Genomic DNA, 23,431 nt, shown 5'->3' on the forward strand with positions numbered 1-23,431 from the left:
TTGCTAGCTGTAACAACAGGTACCTTTTGCGTGCTGCATTTTCTCTACTAGTAGTTTATTTTATTTCATTCTATTACTGTGTAGTATGTAGTTTTTTCCCAAGTCTTATGTCTGTTATTTTCTTTGTCTAATAAATGATTATTTATGTCATATTAGACCTAATTGGCCATTATTAAAGAACTTACGAACAAGACTGGGTCTTGGGGTGCTCGCCACCCCAATAAGAGCTACTGCCTGCTGCCGAAGGCCAAGGCAAAAGGCAAAGAGTTATCTAAGCTCCTGTCCCCATTCTTAACACCATGCCATGGTTTCTTTAATTATGTGGAGACAGATTCATGTTCCTCAGAGGTGGTACAATGAATACACACAGACTGCCAGATGATTGTTCTCCAAGCAGTTTTTCTTTGCTGCATGTTGGGCAAGGCAACACACATGACTCTAACCCAGGCTGCAAAGTGAGGTCTGGCTAGGGTGGGCCAGGGAACCCTGCAGTGTGAAATTATTCCATCCTGCAAATTCACCATCATTTTCAGTGCAACCTGAATTGTCCATTTTATGTCAGGAGAGGGAGACTGAGAAACTGTGATATTCTTTTAAGGGTAATAACCAATAAAGCTGTCTTTCCTGGGCAATAAAGAGTACCAGCTACAGATTACTAACGACTCTTGGTGAGCAAGTTAAAAAGATGAAGGAGAATTGCAACACCCAATAAAGGGGAAGGAGTTCTCACCATCACCAGACTGGAAGAGTAAGTAGAAATATGGGGGAGCAGGAAGAGTTATGATGCATAGGTGTACTGAGAATCCAAAAAAAATACATTATTTTTTGCACAACTTTCAACTCTTGTTTTTTACCTATAAGTGAAATGGGTGGATTCATGGTAAAAAGTTTATTTGTGAAGGCTGTAAATGCTCTATCTATTAACAGTCCTCAGAGAGATAAACTGGGAACTGGAACAGCTATCAGTGACTACATTATCCCCAGAGTGGACATCTGCACCTGAAGATGGTCCATGAAGACTTAAACAGTCTGTTGGTGCACCTCCAGCTGAGCTGGCTTGAAAGCAAATAAGATCCAAAAGGTGGCTCAAATACATCAGTCCTGTGACTACTCAGAGAGGGGACCTCAGCCAGGGCTATAACAAGAGTTTCTGTGGGTAAGGGACTGTGGCTGAAGGTGTCAGATGGTCCCAAAGGTAAGCCATTCCAAGTTTTGTGAGTTTTCTTTTTGGTTTCATGTTTTATATAGATTAAGTTTTCGGGAGGTATAGTTTAGATATCAGAGGTCTGTCCTGGGTTAATGATAAAACTCTCTCTCTTCTGAGAGTGAAGGGCCCCGACACCTCCTCCCCCACCCACAACAGAACCTCTTAGATGGAAGTGAAGAAAAAACTATTTATTTGACAAAACCACGCAGAGTGCCCTGCAAGGCACAGGGGAAGGGGAAAACCACAGGTGAAAAGGAGTTATTCAACCTGATTAAAAAGTCCTTTTCCTCAGACGCAGCCCCTCTCTTCCTCGCCCCCCCGGGGCCGGGTGGAGCTCCCTGGAGAGCTCTGCTGTCTTCTGGCCCTCCTGGGTTTCCGGGTGGCAAAGCAGATCGAAGAGAAGGGGTCCAAACGAGGAAAAAGAAAAAATGGGAAAAAAAAAAAAACGGGAACAGAGCTCACTCCGACCCCCGTCCAGCATGCAGTCTCTGCCGGGCGATGAATCCTCCCCCGGATCGAGGCTTGGGGAAAATGTTTTCAAAACAACCCATGTTTCTCTCTTCGGCTGGGTGTAGTTAAAGAGACAGGACCACACATTTTTACATATTTTTTTCTTTCTTGGGCATATAAGCCAACGATAGGGGATAAAGGATTATCATAACATCAATCCAAGACATTGTCATACATCAAGAATTATACACAAGATTAAAGTTTATTTGCATGTAAGTTCCTATTGCTGTTTCACCACGTAATTTAATGAACTGTAAGATACTGGCACTTTTCCTCTTTGGTTCATTCTGATAGCCATAACTTTGGGCTAACAGGGTGAAGGGACGAGGGATGCAGAGGGATGGTGGTTGGGTAGAAGTACTGTTATCACCACATGTGAGGTATCCAATCTGTGCACAGAGTTATTGACGATCGGCGCAGGGAAGCAAGCGGCAGTCTCCATGTGAGATATAAAGCAAGCTCCCTTTTATTTCACTAAATGAGAAACTTAAATACTGTTACAGATGTTACCAATTATAGTTACACACGTATCTGTAGTCTGTTCTCACATCTACAGGTTTTTCCCCCTCATTCTTTGTTAATCACACGTTCACTCCCAGCATACTTCTCACGGTACTCTCAAAGCATACAGGCACAGCTGCACCCCCCCGGCACCTTCCCACGAAGCGTTCTCAGGGAAGCAAACTACTGCAGCCTGTTAGGATTTTTACTGAGGCCTGAGTATGCTGAGGCTTTGTTCAGGCCTGCTCAACTAACACAAATTTTGCTGGAAAACTGTGTTTTCCAACAAGTTATATCTGTAACTAGCTAGTTACAGAAGAGGCAATAGACTGTTCCTGGTCAAGAGGTCTCACTTTAGTGGCAAATTAGAGAGTCTTTCTGCCAAACTCATGAAGAGAACATATTTATCCTTTTACCCAGGGAGGCATGAAGAAGGTAGTTTCCAAGAATGGGATCTGCTCAGGATTGCTGAGGAAGAAGATCTGAATTTGTGAATTTGCGAATTTGCTTCCTAAGACAGGGGTGCTGAGCTGGCTGGGTCAGGAAGATGAATTCCTTTAATGTGTGGACTTTGCCTTAATATTTCCTGGTCAATAGTTGACCTTCTTGCCTGAGACTCAAAGGACGTTTTATGGGAACAGCTCTGCTGAAGGTATAAGCTTTAATGTGGAAGACTCTGTGTCGGTGATTGATACGCGGGCTCAGCCTGGTTCATGCAAAGCCCACTTTATTGTACAAAGCACGTCTTTTTATATTGCTACCAACTATAGCTCTGTTGGAAAACACAGTTTTCCAGCAAAACTTGTGTTAGTTGAGCAGGCCTGAACAAAGCCTCAGCATACTCAGGCCTCAGTAAAAATCCTAGCAAGCTGTCGTGAGAAGCTAACACCTGGGAACCACAGCTGTGCTTCTGGGCTGTGAGAAGAATATCATGGGAAAGAATAGGGAGTCAAAAGTGTTATAAGAAAGAATAAGGGAGTCACCAGGAGGATCCCTGAATATGTGAGAACAAACTGTGGATACGTGTGTAGCTATAATTAGAAACATCTGGAACAGTATATAAGTTTCTCGCTTGGTGAAATAAAATGGAGCTTGCTTTATGACTTATATTAAGTCGTGTGTGAGTTCTCTCTCGCCGTTCGTCATTTTTATATTGCTACCAACTATAGCTCAGTCATTACAAAAACTTCAGTTTCCAGGGTTACATGTTTTGCATTTCTTGAGGGCTACAGATCAGTCTTCTCCCTTAATCTCTCCTGTTAACTACTATGCATAAGGTAAACACAGTCTTACTCCTTGTCTAGGCCCCTGCCAGGGGCCATTTGGTTTATCTCTCTCAATGTTTCACGTTAACTGAAGACAAAAGACCTCTGCAGCTGTCTGATTCTGCAGGGTCACCCTGAACCCCCACATCTCCCCTTTTCTGTTCAATAATCAAAATCTGCTTAGTCATTTGTTAACTATATGCTGCACACATTGTAATAAAACAGGTACACAAAATAATAGGTACAATATGATTCCTAAAACATATATTCCTGTTTTTATCAAATTCTTAAACCACCCACAGTCCAACCCACACACGCAGAATCACACGCACAGAATCACAGGGTTGGAAGAGACCTCCAAGATCACCTAGTCCAACCCATGCCCTAACACCACCTCAACTAAACTACGGCACTGAGTGCCACATCCAATCTTTTTTTAAACACATCCAGGGATGGTGACTCCACCACCTCCCCGGTGATTTGCCCCAAACGGGCCCGGAGACACTTCAGAGACAAAGTCAGAAAAGTGGGTATTTGCTTTATTCGGTGCACTGGGTGTGGGAGAGTTCACTCCTCCAAACACACACACCTCGGTACCTCCAAAGACATAGTGTTATAAGTAAAATTCATGAATATTCATCACATTCCCCAGGATAGGAGTGGTTATACAAATCATTTATTGGAAGTCATTAATATCATTAGCGTGTGCGCCACGCATGCTCAGTATGTCCCAGTGGTCTTTGGAGACCCCCAAAGACCCCTCCAGGATGACGGTCATCACAATGCACTTTTCACCTTTTTCTCTGGAGCATGCGTAGTCCTTCATGAGATGATTCAGCGGTTTCTGTGCTGGCTTCAAACGGATTCTTGTCCCTCTTATCTTGATAAGATTAAGGGAATCCTGTTTTTCTAGGTTTTAGAATTCACATATCCTGTCTCTCAATAGTTAACTTGAGTTACCTATTGATACCCCTTTCTCACTGGGCAGACAATTCCAAAACTTTTTTACTCTTTCAGTAAAAAACCTTTTCCTAATATCTAACCAAAATTTCCCTTGACGCAGCTTGAGACTGTGTCCTCTTGTTCTGTCAGTTGCAGCCTGGAAAATGGAACCAACCCTCACCTGACTACAACCATCTTTCAAGTAGTTGTAGAGAGCGAAAAGGTCTCCTCTGAGTCTTCTTTTCTCCGGGGTAAACAACCTGTTACAATCCCGCTCCTTGTTTTCTCATCTTGACTTCACGGGGATGGTTGAACCTTTGCTCTAGGTGATGCCTTAAAGCTGCTAAAAATATAAGGCAGAAACAGCAGTATAGGAAAAAAAGGGTATTACCTTGGTTTTAATAGGATCCCAGGTGCACCCTCGTCAAAGGTGGAAACAAGCCGAGGACCACACTCGTGTACAACGCATATACAATTTTATGGACCTCACAAATTAGCATATCTACCTAAAATGCCCCAATAAGAAACTTAACAAATGAGGTAATTGTCCCCTTATTCTAATTATCCCCCCCAAGTGAGACTACAGCCTAGTTTACAAAAACATGTTCCCGAGAGGAGGCACTGTCCAAGGTTGGAGCCTCTAGTTTTGAGATAGCAGGGATGTTTTGTCTTCCTCCTTGGAGAACCCCCAAAGTAAGCTAGATGTCAGACTACAAGAGTTATAAACATGTAGGGCTAAGGTACAAGGAGTGTTTGTGAAGGGTAAAAGGAAAGCGAAAGGGTATAAAAATGTATTAAAAGGGCATAAAAAGAAAGGACAAAAAAGCACCAGGCATCATTTCTCCCCTTTTGAGAGACTAACAAGACTTTACCTTGTCTAGTCTCTACACTACACTAACTACAGTACCAGTTTACATTACTAGCTATAGCAAAGACAATAACTACAATTACAACTATTATAAATGCTTCTTTTACCAAGGCCCCATTTGGTAACCATGAAGTGAGGGTGTGGAAGATATGGTCGAATTTCAAGGTGTAATTTCTGGAACCCACTTCATATAGAATTTGAATCCCCTTCCAAATTTCTTCCAAACTTTTCTAATTTTAAATGGCCAGTTAACACATCCATCTAGAGGTGGTAATTGGGTACGCATCCAGCAATTGCTCGTATTAAGAGCTCTGGATACATTTTGAATCACAGAGTTGTGTAACTTTTGGCTGAGCCTTGAATCTTGGTTACCAAGTGGGCAAACAACTAACGCAGTGGGGGGAGGAGGGGTGGAACAGGCCTCTGCGTTTACCGAAAGTGTCTCTAAGGCTATCGAGAGATCACTCCAGCCAGCACTGCTCTGGTGCTGTACAGAAAGACCCTTCTCACACCCGAGCCGGTGGAAGGCACAGATTCTCACTCACCCAGAGAGCTGGATAGCTCATGCATTACCAGAGACAAAGAATCCAGAGGCTCAATCAGCTGGATGTTCCAGATATTTATTCCGAAGGTAACATTGCGACGAGAGGGAACTCACGGCAGTCTCAATATGAGATATAGAGTAAGCTCCATTTTATTTCACCAAACGAGAAACTTATATACTGTTGCAGATCTTACCAATTATAGTTACACACACACCTGCAGTCTGTTCTCACACATTCAGGGATCCTCCTGTTAACTCCCTTATTCTTTTCTCATAACACTTCTGACTCCCTAATCTTTCTCCTGACATTCTTCCCACAGCTCAGAAACACAGCTGTGGTTCTCAGGCGTCAGCTCTTCAAAACAACTTGTCAGGATTTTAACTGAGGCCTGGCTATGCTGAGGCTCCGTTCAGGCCTGTTTAGTTAGCATAAGTTTTGCTGGAAAACTGCGTTTTCCAACACGAAGGGGTCCAGTGTGAAAGAGGAAGAGGAGCCCCAGGTGTCCCTGGATATAGGGATCACCTGGGATCAGGGGAGAGGAGGTGGGGGGAACACCACAACCAATGGGGAGAAAGGAGGGATGGAGTCAGGGGTTAGGTTACAGCCAGGGGGATTTACATAATTTGGGGAGGGACTTATCGTGTTAATTGGACAGGGATGTTTTCCCACCAGTGAAACCCTGCTGTACTGGGACTACTCGGCTCCCCAGCAGTTCTTGAGGTGGTATTATCCACCGCCACAAACAACAGAGATGTAAAGAACAATTTAAACCACATCATCTTGATTTGCATCAGTCTGTTTTTTTGATGGTCTCAGGGGCAGAAACTTTCTTCATTCTGGAGCAGTGGATCCATGGTCTTTTCCTAGGAACCTTTTCCAGCAATGAGGGTGGTAAGCAAAACTTAGAATGGTCCCTTCCACTTGGCTTGGAAGGGGTTGCTGGTCCATGATTTGATGTAGACCCAGTTTCCAGGCTGAAATGGCTTAGCAGGGGTGTCCAATCCTAAAGCTTTGGACAGCACAACAAATCTCTGGAGCTTCTGCAAAATGGAGCTTAAGGCTGTTAAGTATTTCTGTAAATCAATTTTTCCCCTCATGTGAATTTTTCCCGGTGAGAAAGGAGTGGTCAAATAGAAAACCCAAATCTATTTGCACTTCAACCATTTTTGTTTCTTTGAGCTTTTGCCCCTTCCACCAGCACGGCGCCTGCCAGTTCTGGCCTTGTGGATTCCCTTAATCTTATCAAGATAAAAGGGGGCAAAAGGAATCCTTTTGCCATTGAGCACAAGAAATCGCTAGTAATATTAATGACTTATGAGAAGTAATTTGTATAACCACTCCTATCCTGGGGAATGTAATGAATATTCATGAATTTTACCTATAACACTGTGCCTTTGGAGGTACTGGTGTGTGTGTGTTTGGTGGAAACAATTCCCACACATCCGGTGCACCGAATAAAGCAAATACCCACTTCTCTGACTTGGTCTCTGAAGTGTCTCTGAGCTCGATTGGGGCGAATCATGGTAGATACATTTTGCCAGGTGGCCAGAAGCTTTTCCCTGACACATAAACAAGGCTAGGGAAGTCATCAAGGTTTGGAGTGCCTATAAGGAGGTCATCTGATAGAGGACCTAATTTGGTATTTAAAATGCTATAGCAACTTAGTAAGCAATTTCATTGGGGAAATCTTAGAATGAATTAGTGTTGCGGTTTAGAGGATGTTACAGCAGACTTTACCCTAGAGCTTCTCTACCCAGCCTGGTTCAGCGCCTCAGTGCTCCAAACCCTCTGCCCCAGGGCTGGACACTGCGCTCTCACTGGCCAGGGAGCCATAAGGCTAGCTCTGGTTCGTCTGCTTCCAGAACCGGCGATGATAAAGGAGGCAAGGAGGGTCTATGCGTTGTGTCCATGGAAGATGTTTATTCGCATGGTGCAGCAGAGGCCAACGACCTCCCCGAGGCAGAGATGCCTCGAGGGCGAAGGCCTCACATGCACAGCCACATGTGGAGCATAAACACACGTGGAGCATAGACAGCAAGATGGCGGAGGGTAAGGGGTTTTATAGGGAAACAGAGAGGGGCAGGGACAGCACACAGGCCCAGTGACCTCTGGGTACAGGGGAGGTACAGGGGCGGAGTTAGGAGTACAGAACCAATAGGGGAAACCCGAGGGAGTGGCCAGGGCCACGTGGGGTTAGGGTACAGGAACCAATAGGGAAAACTGGGGGCGTGGCTAGGACTATGTGGAGTAGGGAAGGCAGGACAATAGGTGACAAGTACAGTCGTTAAGAAAGGGGTGTGGGGAACTTGCAGCCATTATCACAATAAATTAGGTTTATCTTTCTCTTCAGAAATTCTTACCCTAGACCCCAGTTCATTCATTTCAGTCCGGATATCAAATATACATCAGAAACAGTGGAAAGGACCTTGTCTAGTTCTGGTGACAACAAGAAAAGCAATGAAAGTGAAAGGACTTAATTCCTAGATTCATTGCTCCAGAATTAAGAAGGCTCTCAATTCAGAGTGGACAGTGGAAAACACTGCACTTCTGTGGCTGAAAATTTCAAAAATATCTGTAGTGAAATGTATAGGCTAATGTTTACCGGAATCTTATGTCTTTAGGTGGGGAGGGTTGAAGAAAACTTAATATTGACTTTAATTCAAGGGTTTAGTAAGATGCACAATCTGTCCAGCATTACAGCCTGCCTCCCTATCCCTGGTTTAGCAGGGGAACCTATTCCTTGGGGAATGCAATATAATGCAATAGCAAAAGAGAGCATCACCAATCATTTGGATGATAAATTATGCCCTCTTTAACACAATTTTAGTGTTGGAGAGCCTTGTTCCAATATTTCGGACATTTGGTAACACATTCACCTGTCAAAAGGTAGCACCCGTCCCTGATGCTCCCACTCTCAATGGATCTGGCGGGATTATTTCTGACCCAGAAGTTCAATTTCAGTTCAGGATATTTGTGGATCTGTGCCAACTGGCCAGTGTAATTCCAGCTCAGCTGGTAAAACCCGTGCCCTGAACACAACTACCCAGGACCACTGACATGATGTGCAAGGCCTGAGGCTGACCCCTTTGGACAGAACCTGTGAGAACCAAATATATGCAGGTAATACCAAGATGGCCATGATCCACAGCTGCAGTGTGAAGAAAATATTTATTCCATTATTTTTCTGGCAAAACAGGGGCACATATACTGCTAAGAATATTCCATCTTAGCAGGGGCAAAAAGCAGCAAATCCATGCTGCAATATCAATGCCATGCATTACATATCAAAGGGCGTGGAGCATACACAATCCTTCACTAGGCTGTAATTCACAATCTCCAAACTTCTTATCTCTCTTGCCTGTTACAATCTGTCCCAGGAGATGAGAGTAACCCAGGTTCTTGTTAATAGATTCCTTGAGGTGGATTACAGTGAAATGACACTGGATGATCAGTGTAAATGTGTATATAGGGTTTATTTTAGAATAATTTGGTTGCAAAGGAAAGCAGGTATGTAGCCATTTTGATGATTATTATATATAGTAATATAACAGTATGAAAGCATTGCAATATGGAAGCTCTAAAATATCACCTAAAGACATGTATAAGGGAAAAGAAAGAGAGAGAGGGAGAGGGGGAGAGAAGGGGAGAGAGGGGGAGAGAGAGAGAGAGAGAGAGAGAGAGAGAGAGAGGATAAGAGTGTGAAAACCTCACTACCCTGCGGACCTTCAGTGAGTCTTCATTGTTGCAGCTTAGATGTCCCTTGGTCGAAGTGATGGTCCATCAGGGGTAGGGGGAAGAAGCCCACAAAACACAAAGTCTGATGGGTTACAATACACTCAGGCTCAGTGGGAACACCCAGGTATTTTCCCTCGGGGGAGCTTTCAGTTCTCTGGTGAAAGGCCTCAGAAATTAGTCTAAGCACAGCTCCTACAAAGCACCCTGGTCCTTCACAAACTGAGGAATGTTTTGAGTCCATAAAAGTCCAGTCTCTCACACCCCCCTTACAAAGAGGCCCCAAGCCTATGGAAAGAATGCTTTCAAGTCTTTAACAATGTTCTGTTATCTACTCTGAGAAAATTCCATTTCTTCTTCAGCACACAGTAAACAACCCACAGAAACACAAATATGTGGATTCTCTCACAGAGAGTATTTCCTGACATCTCCCAGGTGCAAGGTTGAGCTCTGAGTGAAAACAATTATAAAAACATCTTATTTTTCTCTCTCCTCGCCAATCTTCTGTTTTTCAACCCTTTCCTCCCCACAGACCCCTTGGCAGTTCAAGGACAATATGCAACAGAATATAAATCATAGAATCATTAAGGTTGGAAAAGACCTCTAAGATCAAGTCCAACCTTTGACTGAAAACCACCTTGTCAACTAGAACAAAGCACTAAGTGCCACATTCAGTCATTCCTTGAACCCCTCCAGGGATGGTGACTCCACCACCTCCCTGGGCAGCCCATTCCAATGCTTAATCACCCTGTCAGTGAAAAAATTCTTCCTGATGTCCAACCTGAACCTCCCCTGGCACAGGTTGAGGCCATTTATTCTTATCCTGTTGCTTGTTGCCTGGGAGAAGAGGCTACCCTCACCTGGCTACAACCTCCTTTGACATAGTTGTAGAGAGTGAAAAGGTCTCCTGGAGTCTCCTTTTTTCCAGGCTAAACAACCCCAGCTCCCTCAGCCACTCCTCATATGACTTATTCTCCAGATGATACCAAAAGGATTAATGGGTTAATTCAATTTCTACTGTGTCCCAGTTTAAAAGGACAGGTGTCTGCCAAGGAAGGCAGGAACCTTCCTGGAATGGAAAAGATGACCCCCTCCCTCCAACTTATTATAAGTTTGAAATTATGGGGCTTTCAAGCAAAGATATGGGAAAAGGAATTACAGTTCTTTACTAGAATATATATATATATAAAGACAAACAAACAACAACAGCAACAACAAAAAAACCAGACAATCCAATAACAGCCTTCTTCCCATCCATCACTTTCCCTTTTTTGTGTAGTTATGACCACAACCAGCAGGGGGCGCTGTTGGCTTGTGTCAAAGCAGAGGGGTGCAGTGACTCCTCTGCAGCTTCAGGGGGCGCTGTTGGCTCTTGGTGAGGCAGAGGGGCTGTGATGGTTCCCTATGGTCTCAGGGGTGCTCTGATGCAGGCTTGGGAAATCCTCCTGACCTGTTGGTGGGAGCTCGGGCAAAGGAGAGAGCAGGGGATTGCTCCTGTGCATAGCTCACCAGCAATGTCTGGTCACGTGGTCAGGCCACCGCGCAGAGAAAACGGCTCAGCAGAGACAGCCCCAGTCTTTGCACAGCCCACCAGTGACAGCTGGCCATGAGGTCAGGCCGCCAAGCAGAGAAAATGGCCCAGCGGAGGGTACTCCCAGCCCTGGGCCTTGGCACGACACACCAGCTCTGGGCTCCCAAAGGCAGAGGAGCAGAGAAGCAAGCCAGCAGGCCCTGGTCGCAGTGCCAAAAGAAGAAAAAACCCAAAGAAAAAAAAGCACAGGGGAATAGGATCTCAGTTCAGATTCCCCCACTGTGCTGCATGGCTGCTATATCAATCACCCCCATGGTAAGGAAGGGCCAGCCCCTTGCCCCCACCCCCTGGAAGATTCTGGGCCACCTTTCACCCATCACAATATCCCCCAAGCCATGGGGGGAGGGGGCAGTGACGATTCTGGGAACAAAAATTACTATGGGATTGATGCCTTAAAGACCCTAGAAATGAAACAACACATTTTTGAGATAATATTAGCATAGGAGGTAATATAAAAGCTGGTCTTCATTGGAGGCCTCCAGGGGCAAATATGGAAAAATGTCCACAAAAAGCCCACCCCCCACAGGGTAAATACAGTTTTATAAGTTTTGCAAATTACCATATTTGACAAGAATTCCCAATTAAAAGCACAGGTGATGAGGTAATTCCCCCTTCTGGTTCAACCCTTTTCTGGAGCCCCCTCCTTGGTACTAGCTGTACTTTGTTTATGAAAATGTGTCTCAAAGAGCTGTTTTCAACCTTGGTAGCCAGGGAGAACCAAGATAGGATAGGGGCCCTTGGAATGTGTTTTGTCTTTCTGCCTAGGAAAGGGCATGGAAAACTACTGGGAAAAATAGCCACCACCTTCCCCCATACCACAGGGGCTGCACCTGCTTGGCCTGCTTGATCACAACGCACATCTCACAATCATAGATAACCTGGTGTGTTGGCTTTGCTTAGCCCAGAATATCAGCAAGGTATCTTTAGCATCTAAGAGAAATTTAAACCCTTCAAAAGCTGTTGTGGCAGGCCCAAACAAGTGTCTGAAGGGTTGAGAGAAGGCGTACCCTGGTGTTCATGAGTGGGTTTTGCTTAGCCCAGTTTTTGCGAGTGAGTGGGGAGGGGCACAAAGATGACTCCTGTCTGTTCTGTGTGAAGGTTCTTGAAGTTTTTCACCATGTTCAGCAGAGCCAATCTCTGATGACTCTGAAGATGATGGACATGCTGTTGGCCAAGTCTGGGCCAATTAGAGATGTTAGTTATGCCTCTGTGATAACATATTTAAGAAGAAATCAAAACAATGTGAGCATGCACTTCTTTTTAGCTAGAGGAGGAGGTGAAAATATGTGAGCGGAAAAAAACATGGAGGCACAAAGGTCAGTGGAGAAGGTAGGGGAGGAGGTGCTCCAGGAGCCGGAGCTGAAAACCCTCTGCTAGCCGCGGTGAAGACCATGAGGGAGCAGGTGGTTCCCCTGCAGCCCATGGACTCGACAGGGGGTGCAGAGATCCACCCACAGCCCGTGGGGAAGTGCCCAAGCCGGAGGAGCGGGTGGATGCTTGGAGGAAGCTGTGGTGGAGTGGGATTCTCATATAAAGAGTTAAAGTTGCAAAGGCCTTGCAAGAGAGAGAGAAAGGCCTTGCTCCCGGGATGGAAACAGCCTGGCCTTGGCTCAGAAGTCTGCACCCTATAGACAAGGACTCGTGTTGCAGCAGATTTGGGCTGGCTGCTGCTCATGACATTGGACCCATGCCAAAGAAGTTCGCAGAGGACTGTCTTTGTGGGAAGGACCCAATGGCTAAGTAGAGGATCCCTCTCCCTGATGGACTGACCAAAGAAAAAACCCCTTACCCTGCCCCTCCCATGCTGTTGGTGGGAAGGAGGTAGGGGGGTGAGCAAAGAAACAGTGTTTGTAGCAGAAGAATTGTGGTAATGGATTGACTAAGAAAAAAGTTCATACCCTTCCCCCCCAAGCTGTTGGTTGGAAGGAGGGAGGGGGATGAGCAGAGAAATGGTGTCTTAAGAGCTTATTTTTGCTTCTCATTTATCTTCCGACACTGTTAGGTTAATAAATCACTTTGCAACTTTAAGTTTTGAGCCGGTTTTTCCCTTTCTCAGTATGTCCTCCCACCAGTGCCTTATCTCAACTCATGAGTGCAGTGTGTGTGTGTGTGTGTGCGTTTAACAGGTTTTTTTCCTCCCTCTCCTGCACAGTTGCTGCAGAGGGAGGGGAGAGAGCAGATGTTGTAGATGCCTGGCATTTAGCCAGGGTCAAACCACGACACCTGGGAGATACTGTCCATGGTTCAATCCACTCCTCGGTCTTGTGCCCACTTATAAGTGGCATCTCTGCCCTGATGACCTGAGGCATCATGGGCCCATCGAACTAGGAACAACTCTCCCTTGTGTTGCCAATCCAAATCTATCTGTGACACCTCGATCTTGGCAGCCTGATCTACCTGTTCATTGTTTCAGTGCTCCTCATTTGTCTTGAGTCTCACCAGGCACCTTCTGCCAAAGGCTCCAGGATAGACCATTGCTCCCAGCTGCAGAGCCCATTCTTCACCTCTGGTCCTGTCCTGACTGGGCCAAGGGCTGCTGCATGAGCAATCTCCTGCTTGACCTGGGCAAAGGCTTGCTGCTATTGAGGGCCCCAGTGGAAATCATTCTTCTTGCGGGTCACCAGCTAGAGAGGGCTCACAATCTGACTGTACTTGGGGATGTGCATTCTCCAGAAACCTATGGCACCTAGGAAAATTGCATTTCCTTTTTGCTGGTCAGGGAAGACATTGCTGTCATCTTACTGATGACCTCAGTGGGTATCTGATGACATCCATCTTGCCACTTCACTCCCAGAAACTGGATCTCTTGGGCAGGTCACTTGACCTTACTCATTTTGATGGCAAAGCCAGCTTCCAGTATGTCTTGGTTTTGAAGACAGGTGTCTGCCAAGGAAGGTGGGAACCTCCCTTGGAATAGAGAATATGACCCCCCTTCCCTCTGAATTTAAAATCAAGGTGCTTTCAGGCAAAGATAAGGGAAAAGGAATACTAATTCTTTACTAGTATTATAACAAGGCAAACAAGCAACAACAACTGGATCTCTTGGGCAGGTCCCTTGACTTTGCTCTTTTTGATGGCAAAGCTGGCTTCCAGTAGAATCTGGATGATTTTTTCTCCTTTCTCAATTTCTTCCGTTGCCGTGTCTTTCCCACGCAATGATGTCATCGATGTACTGGAGATGTTCTGGAGCCTTACCCTTTTCCAGTGCAGCCTGAATCAGTCCATGGCAGATGGTGGGACTGTGCTTCCACCCCTGGGGCAGTCAGTTCCAGGTGTACTGCACACCCCTCCTGGTGAAGGCAAACTGCGACCTGCCCTCTGCTGCCAGAGGAATGGAGAAAAATGCATTTGCAATGTCAATAGTGGCATACCACTTTGTTGCCTTGGTCTCCAGCTCATACTGGAGCTCCAGCATGTCTGGCACGGCGGCACTCAGTGGTGGAGTCACCTCATCCAAGGCACTGTTAGTCTACAGTCAATCTCCATTTTCCTTCAGATTTGCGCAGGGGCCAGATGGGGCTGTTAAAGGATGAGTGGGCCTTGCTGACCTCCCCTTGGCTCTCCAGCTCACAGACCATCTTGTGGATGGGAACTACAGCATCTCAATTTGTTCGGTATAGCCGGCAGTGCACTGTCGAGATGGCAATTGGTACTTGTTGTTCTTCCACCTTCAAAAGTCCAACTGCAGAAGGGTTCTCTGATAGTCCAGGCAAGGTGTTCAATTGCCTAACAGCCTCTGCCTCGACAGCAGCTATTACAAAAGCCCACCTGAGTCCTTTTGGGTCTTTGAAATAGCCATTCTGGAGGAAATCTATGCCCAGAATACACGGGGCTTCTGGACCAGTCACAATAGGATGTTTCTTCCACTCCTTCCCAGTCAAGCTCACCTCAGCTTCCAGCAGAATCAACCGCTGCGATCCCCCCATCACCCCAGCAATAGAAATGGGTTCTGCCCCCACATGTCCTGATGGCATTAGGGTACACTGCGCACTTGTATCAACTAATGCTTCATATTTTTATGGCTCTGATGTAGCAGGCCATCAAATCCACATAGTCCAAAAAATGCGGTTTTCCTGTACCTCTACCTGGCTAGAGGCAGGGCCCCTCTAGCCCTGGTTATCATTCCCTTCCTGGGCATACATTCCAGAGGTTCCTGCAAGGGGATCTGACCCATCATCTTCCCTTCTGTTGTACCTAGCAAGTCGATTACGGGAAGCTGAGTCTACCTTCACTTTAGCAGAACCCTATTGGCTAGTGTTTTCCTCCTTAAGCTGATGCACCTGTGCTGCCAGGACAGAAGTGGGTTTCCCATCCCACTTTCTCATGTCTTCTCCTTGGTCATGCAGAAAGAACCACAACTCAGCTCGTGGGATGTACCCTTTGTCCCTAGCTGGGGGGCACCAGCCTTTGGTGTTGGGGCCTGTGACTCTCACTGGTGCCACACTGTTTTTGCTCACCTCCCCTACCTCCTCCTTCAACTCCCTTATGTCCTCTTTTAACTCCTTAATCACAGCAGAGACATGAGCCTGCATCAGACCATTGATCACACTTGTGTAATATCTGAGCTTGTCAGCTACAGAACCCACTGTCTCTCGGTTGTCATCGGCGTTAATTGTAGCAATGAAGGTGGCATATTGGGATGGCCCTAGATTTGCCAGGTTCCACAACATTTGCCTTGTGCACTTGACCCTGTCAGGATCATTTTCATGCTGTCCATCCCTCCCAAGAAGCACCTCCAGTACTGCCACTTCTCTCAGCCATTGGATTCCTTCCTCAACAGTTTTCCAGGACATTCTACGGTAGTGCTCCTGCATTCTGTCTTTGTGAACAAACTTCTCTCTTACACTCATTAAAAGCCTCTCCCAGAGAGAAAGGGGCCCTGGCTCCCTCACAAACGCCTTGTCAACACCTGGGTCCTGGGCCAAGGATCCCAAATTCCTTGCCTCATTACTATCCAGCTGCACGCCTGGGCCCATAAGGTCCCAAACCCGAAATAACCAGGTTGAGAAAGCCTCGCGCCCCCGTCGCATAACATCATTTCGCAGATTACAGATACTGTCATATGACAGGGACTCAGTGATGATTATGGGCTCAGACTCCACTGCTGGTTGTGAGGGCTGTGGCAGGACGTTGTCATGGGTTTGAGATAGGACATTGCCAGGAGGACGCATGAAAAGAGGGCAACCAGGCTCCAAGCTTAAAGTTGCAAAAAAGTGATTTAATTACCTAACAGAGTTGGAGGATAAATGCAGGCAAAAATAAACTTTTCATACAGTTTTTGTTCACTCTCTCCTCTCTCTTACGAATCCATAGCATTCACCCCCTTTCTTCTTTTACAATCAACAAGCCGGGTGGGGGGCAGGGTGTGGGGTCTCTTCTCAGTCCACAGAGCAGATTCTCAAATTTACTCATCACCACAATTCTTCTACTACAAATACTCTTTATCTCTACTTGTTTCTCTCTCTCTTCAGACAGTTTTTTTTTGCTCTCACCCCCACCCTCTTAAGAAGCAGTCTCTGCTCTCACCCCCCTTCCCTCTTTCCTAACCAGCAACACAGACAGGGGGCAGGTTGAGGGGTTTTCTGGTCAGTCCAATCAGGAAAAGAGGTTCTCTACTTAGCCAGGGGGTCTTTCCCACGAGAGACAGTCCTTTGAGAACATCTTTGGCGTGGGTCCAATCTCACGAGCAACATCCCGCCCAAATTCTGCTGCTTTGTGAGTCTTTTTGTCCATAGGGTGCTGTGCAGACTCTCCCAAGCCGAGGCCAGGCTGCTTCCATCCCAGGAGCAAGGCCTTTCTCTCCTTTGCAGTTTTAACTCTTAGATGAAACTCCTACTAGTTCACAGTCTTTTCCAGGCATCTACTTGCTCCTCTGGCGTGGGCTGTGAGGAGATTTCTGCACTCCTGTAAACTCCATGGGCTGCAAGGAGACCTCCTGCCCCCCCATGGCCTTCACCATGGCTAGCAGAGAGTTTTCAGCTCCGGCACCGGAAGCACCTCTTCCCCCACCTTCTTCACTGACCTTTGCGTCTCCATGCTGTTCTCCCACACATATTTTCACCTCCACCTCCTCCTCCTCTAACTACAAAGAAGTGAAAGAAGTGTGTGCCTGCTTGTTTTGATTTCTTCTTAAATATGTTTTCACAGAGGAGTAACCAGCACCTCCAATTGGCCCAAACTTGGCCAGTAGCACATCCATCACCTTCAGAGCCATCAGAGATTGGCTCTGCTGGACTTGATGTAAAAACTTCCAGAACTTACACTCAGGACACACAGGAGCCATCTTTGTGCCACTCCCCACCCCTCAGACACCTCCCCAGGCCTACCACAACAGCTTCTGAGAAGTCCCAATTTCTCCTAGATGTTAAAAATACTTTACTGATGTTTTGAGCCAATCAAAACCACCACAGCACAGATGTGTCCCCCCTCCCTTCTCTCTCTCTGCTTGGTTGCAAGAGATGGATGGCTCAGTTAGGTTAACAGCCTAGCCAGGGTTATCTGTTGGTGCCCGAAAGTCTAAAACCACTACCCCATAACTCATATTGTGGAATGAAGAGAGAATGTGGAAAATAAACAACAATAATTTTTAGTGACCACACAGGCACACTATTTTCCTTTAAAAGACTCACAAATTTTCAGAAAAGGTAGAAGCTTTTCTACATGGATACTGGACCGTGAGGAAAGACTTCTCCCTAGAGTCTGGACTCAGCTCTGTGGTAACTTCTTGCAAGACTGAGGGCAGATTCTAATGTATCCCAGCACCAAAATTGGATTTTGGTAATGTCTTGGATTAATGATAAAACTTTGTTTTTTTTGAGAGTGAAGGGCTCTGACCCCCCCCTCCCACGCACAACAGAATTTCTTAGATGGAAGTGAAGAAAAAAACTATTTATTTAATAAAACCACACAGAGTGCCCTGCAAAGCACAGGGGAAGGGGAAAACCAAGGGGGAAAAGAGTTATTAAACTTAAACCTGATTAAAAAAAAAGTCTTTTTTCTTCCGATGCAGCTTTTCCCCTCCTCAGCCCCCTTGGGGGCTGGGCGGAGTTCCCCAAGAACTTTGCTGTCTTCTGTCTCTCTTGGGCTTTTGGGCGACAAAGCAGATCGAAGAAAAGGGGTCTAAAGAAAGAAAAAATGAAAAAAAGAAGAAAAAAAACTGGAACAGAGCCCACTCTGAACAGTCGTCTCAGTGTGCAGTCTCTGCCGAGCGAAAAAGAATCTTCTCTTCTTCATCCTCGCTCCCCCCGCAGCGAGGCTTGGGGAAAAGTTTTCAAAACAACCCGCGTTTTTCTCTGTGGCTGAACGTAGTTAAAGTGACAGGACCACATTTTTTTGAGCATATAAGCCAACGATAAGGAATAAAGGATTATCATAACATCACTCCAAGACAGTTAAGATTATTGGTTTCCTAAAATTGTATTCTTCTTTGCTAGCCATAATAACAATAATAGGTACCTTTTAAGCACTCAATTGTTCTTAGTCTCCCTCTTTTTGGGCAATATATATATATGTTTGTTTAGCTATGAGTAGCTTTTCATGTATTGTGTAGTAATAAGTTGTCTGGTTCTTTGCTCTGTTCTCTCTTGTGTCTAATAAACAGTAATCTATTTTATATTAGACCAAAATTGGCCATCTTGTAAGCGAGACTGGGTTTTTGGGGTGCTGGTCGCTCTGAATAGGTTGATCACTAGTTGTCATAGGCCTAAACAGCTGGTAAAATCTATCCACCCTCTGTCTCCACTCGTATCAAGGGCCCTGGCTCCCCATTGTTATTAACTGGGCATACTGATTTGGTTTTATACTTTGAACACACCACAGGGGCAACTGCTGCTGGCTTTGGCTGCTCTCGGGGTTCAGCTGGAACCTGGACAGTTGTAATGTCTGTGGGTTCCACTGCTGCACCATCAGACTCCTCCCCTTTGGGGCAAGGAGAGGGTTTTCTGCCTGCTAGGGAGATGTATTCCTTCAACATCTGGTGTATCTTGTGTATCTCTTCCACTAGCACTCCCACCCACTCCAGGTGGCTCATTTCTCATGCAGGCTGTTGGACAGGGTCACGCTGTGGGGTACCCTCAGGCTCTAGGACAGCCCCAGGCTCTGTGGCCACATCCCTATACCATGGGGCAGCTGTTAGAATGGTTGCCCAGGGCAATCTCACTATATCCTGGAATGCAAAGTGGAATAGACCTATCAGCAACACTAAACACAGTACGATGTCATTAGCATTTAGAGAGTATCTGAACCCTTCGAGCACTAGTAGGGTAGGCCCAAAGAAATGGGTGAAGGGTAGAGGAAAAACTTCACCTGGTGTTATCTCCTCACAAAAGATACCATTACCAAACACACTCTGAAAACATCTACTCACGGTGTTAAAGGCCTGTAAGCATGTGTCCGCCATCCAAAGGAAGTGAAAAATCCATATATTCCTCACCCTATTGGCCCATTGTGTGAACTGGATAACAGCCACAATACCCTTAGTTATAGGACCCATGTTTAGATAGGGAGCTGCAAATGGGAAAAATGTGGCCACAAGTATGTGCCAGCCAAACCAAGGTATGCTGGACATGATGCCTTAAATTGCTAGGAAAAATTTTAGATGCAGACAAACAGTATGGGATAGGGGTTTTACCTTGGTTTAATAGGATCCCAGATGTGCACTGACGAACAAGCCAGCTCCAAAAGCCAGCCAAAAAGCCCCCCGCCCAAAGCCCCCGTATACAATTTATGGACAGCCTAGATTAGAATACCTATCTAAAAGTCTCCAATAGGAAGTTTAGCAAATGAAGTAACTGCCCCCTTATTAAAATTGCCCTCCCCCCAAAAGATTGCTACTTAGTTTACAAAAAACATGTCTCAGTGGTGGGGGCCCTCTTCAAGGTTGTGCGTCATGCTTTTGAGATTGAGGGTTTGTTTCGTCTTCCCAAAGGATTCTGAGCAGGGCAAGGGGTACTAGGGTGATAGAATGCAGGGTTAAGATACAGGGAGTAAAAAGTACAGGAACGGGGAAGGGTAAAAGGTTATATATAAAGGATATAAAGAGAGTATAAAAGTAAAATAAAAAAATACAAAAAACCCATCAGGCATCACAACATGGTGCCACTTAATGAGGTTTTTATGTTCAACACACTGAAGTAGGTCTCGCAGAAACTGTTATTCCTTTTTCTCCCAATGCCCTCGAGCCCTACATTGGGCGCCAAGATCTGTCTTGGTTTGAAAGACAGGTGTCTGCTAAGAGATGTAGAAACCTCCCTTAGAATAGAGAATGTGACCCCTCTTCCCTCTGAATTATTTTAACTTTGGGATCAAGGGCTTTTAGGCAAAGATATGGGAAAAGGAATAACAGTTATTTACTAGTATCTATCACAGAGTAAACAAGGAACAAGAAGAATAGCAACAACAAACAAAAACCAGAAACCCGGTGGCAGATGTCCCTGGACTGCCACTTTCCCGTTTGGTGTAGTCATGGTCACAGCCAGCAGGGGAGCTGTTGAGCTCCCAGCTGGGCAGGGCAGGTGCAATGATTCCTGAGCAACTACAGGTGGCGCTGTGGTGCAAGGTCAGGTCTGTCTCATGTGGTTGGTAATGGCGGAAGGGCTGGGCAGCAGGGGCCGTGCACAGCAGAGAGCTCAGAGCAGCGAGTTAGAGAGGTAGGAATGGCTCACCCAAGCTAGCCAGCAAAGGTGGCAGAAACTCCGCAGTGATGGCAGATGCCGCGGTGCGTTCCGGCGAGCGGGGCGGGGGCAGCGGCAGCCAGACTCCTTCGCAGTTGTTGCAAAAAAAAAAAAGCATCCGGGGAGGCGTGCGATCCCGGCGGGGAAAAAGGGTTGGGATCCTTTTTCCCAAGCAAGAGCTCACCCAGCTAGGAACAGAAGGCAGTGCACAGTCAGACGTTCAGCAGTCACAGCCATAAGAAAAGCAGCAGCTTTCCTCCATTGACTCCGGTGTCCAGCCCGCAAGTGAAGCTCCCCCCCCCATGGCCAGAGTGCCTCCTCCCCTTGCCACACCCAAGCCACAGTCTTTGTCTCTTACAAAAGAGTTAATGGCCCTGAGCACCTGGTTGTTGGTTCCCCAGTAACAGGGATGGAGAACATTCCACCCCCCCCAACCTTCAACACACACATTGTTGCTATATTAGTTATACTTCACCTATAATTATGTATTGATTATGTTCCCATTTTTTATTACATATAAAAATTGCTCTTTTCTACCCTTTTGTGATGAAAGGAATGAGAAGGGAGTGTCTTTACAAACAAACTGTGAGTTTGCTAGTAGAATAAGCCAGATACTGAGAAATAGAAGAAACAATGGGAAGGAATTCCATGCGAATTCCACTAATTGACTTACCCAAGACTCTGTTAAATCCCTGGATTTAACTAAAGGAACAGAAACACAAGGAAAAGAAGAAAGGGGGTGAATGTATGTTAGAAGGGGGTGTGTATTAGGCAATTCGGGAAGTCTGTACCTCTCAAGTACCTCAGCCAATGGGGAAAGAGAGAGGGAAATGCAGCCAGGAAATTAGGATAAAAAGATGCTACATCATCTACCAATTTGAGAGACCCCATGTGAAATGCCGATGACTGCTGCAGTGGATTAGCCCTGTATAACACCCTGCCGTTATTAAATTTATGATTTATGTTCCAGAATGTTCCCCCAGCAAAACATTCCATTGGTTCAAAACTATGCACCCTCCCTTGCAATACAGTCATTGGTTTGTACCTCTGTCCTTCTCCCCCGGACCTACCCTGGTTGGCCTTACGGGGCTGGACACGCCTCATCTCCCCCCCCCTTTTAACATTGTGGAGCCTCTAGCTCGGGGCTTTTGGGTTTCGGATTCTGGTCGCCCCAATACCGACCCTCGTTCTCCTCCCTGCCTGTCTCCCCTGCCATCCTACAATAAACCTGCTGGAATCCCAAGCGCAGAAGCCTACGCCTCTTTCATTTTTACCGCTTTCCCGACGTGTTACCGTTCCCCTGGACGCAATACCCACCCGTGTGCGTCACTGCCGCTGCGCGCCTGGTCTGTGTTCAGAACGACCGGCTGCCTTTTCATTGCTGCTTTCGGTGGTTGGCGGCTTTTCGGAAGGCAAAGCAGCAGATGACCTCTCCCTTTATTCATGAATAAAATTACAGAACTCCTCTGTCTCAGTTTTGGACATAGACCTCGGGTGTTTGTGGATTAATTTTCCTGACAGTGACAACTCTCTCATTTGTCATTAAAACTAGCTTTTCTTGTCTACAGCAGTCTGCATGCTTCTTCCTTCTCTCTTAGCCCTCAGGGGGCTAAGTCTTTGTCTTGCAGAAAAGGTGGTTAGTCAGACACATTAGCTAGCATTCTTTTCTCTTATCATCTTAGCCTCTTCTAGAGCTAGGCCCTTGCCTTTCAAAAGCAGTTTATCTTCCAGAAGCAGCTGTGGTTAAGCATAGCAGCTAGTACTTAGCTTTTATTAATCTATACTTTATACTAAGGTACTGGTATATTAAGGTGCTTATGTTAAAGGAGTCCTGTGTTTCAGGGGTCTGGTGTTTTCATTTTGCTGTTTCTACTGTTTGCCGACATCAACTGCTACTCGATTGGACCTGCCTGCCTTCACCATTCTCTGCCAGTTGCTGATGAGTGATGCCGAGGTCCATTGCTGCCCGATTGGACCTGCCTGCCTGTGGCAAGACGTCCCCCCCCTTTCCCTCACAGAAGGCTGGCATATGGAAAGGCCCAGCGAGGGGTCAATAAGGCCCAGCACGGGGTTTTCTCCTGGTGCCCTAACGTCTGAACTCCAACCAAGAGTCAGCACCTTGGTATGGGAAAAGAGATGTGGAAAGGCATGAAAGGATGCATTTTAGAGTGACCAAAGAAACACTGCTTTTACACTATAAAAGACACACGAATTATCACTGAGGTAGAAACTTTCTACACCTACCCTGAAGCATGCAGGAGCTTTCTCCCTGGAGCTTGGACACAACTCTGTGGTTACTTTCTCAAGAATTGAGGGAAAGTATTCTGAGGTATACTCCACCACCAAATTGGCTTTGGTAAGATATGTTGGTTCCTAAACGGTATTATTTCTTTGCTAGCTGTAATAATAAGTACCTTTTTGCTTGCTGCATTTTATCTACTAGTAGTTTCTTTTTGTTTTATTTCATTTCTGTGTAGTATATAATTTGCTCAACTCCTTACTCTGTTATTTCTTGTGTCTAATAAACAATAATTCATTTTTCTATTAGACCTAATCAGCCATTATTAAAGAACTTGAGAACAAGACTGAGGTCTTGGGG

General features: G+C 45.9%; 2 long non-coding RNA genes across 2 annotated transcripts in view; both read right to left on the reverse strand.

Annotated features, from left to right (window-relative positions):
• The window catches only part of LOC146425594 (uncharacterized), a 31,349-nt gene extending 14,090 nt beyond the window's left edge, over nt 1–17,259 (reverse strand). Inside the window, exon 1 of the long non-coding RNA XR_014846544.1 lies at nt 16,688–17,259. This is a non-coding gene — a long non-coding RNA (uncharacterized LOC146425594). The remainder of the gene's footprint in view (nt 1–16,687) is intronic.
• Nucleotides 1–23,431, reverse strand: part of LOC146425591 (uncharacterized) — a 290,543-nt gene that overhangs the window by 241,903 nt on the left and 25,209 nt on the right. The window lies entirely within an intron of this gene.

Source organism: Lichenostomus cassidix, chromosome W (assembly GCF_008360975.1).
Source record: "Lichenostomus cassidix isolate B80296 chromosome W, HeHo_3.0, whole genome shotgun sequence".
In the NCBI taxonomy this organism is placed as follows: Eukaryota; Metazoa; Chordata; class Aves; order Passeriformes; family Meliphagidae; genus Lichenostomus; species Lichenostomus cassidix.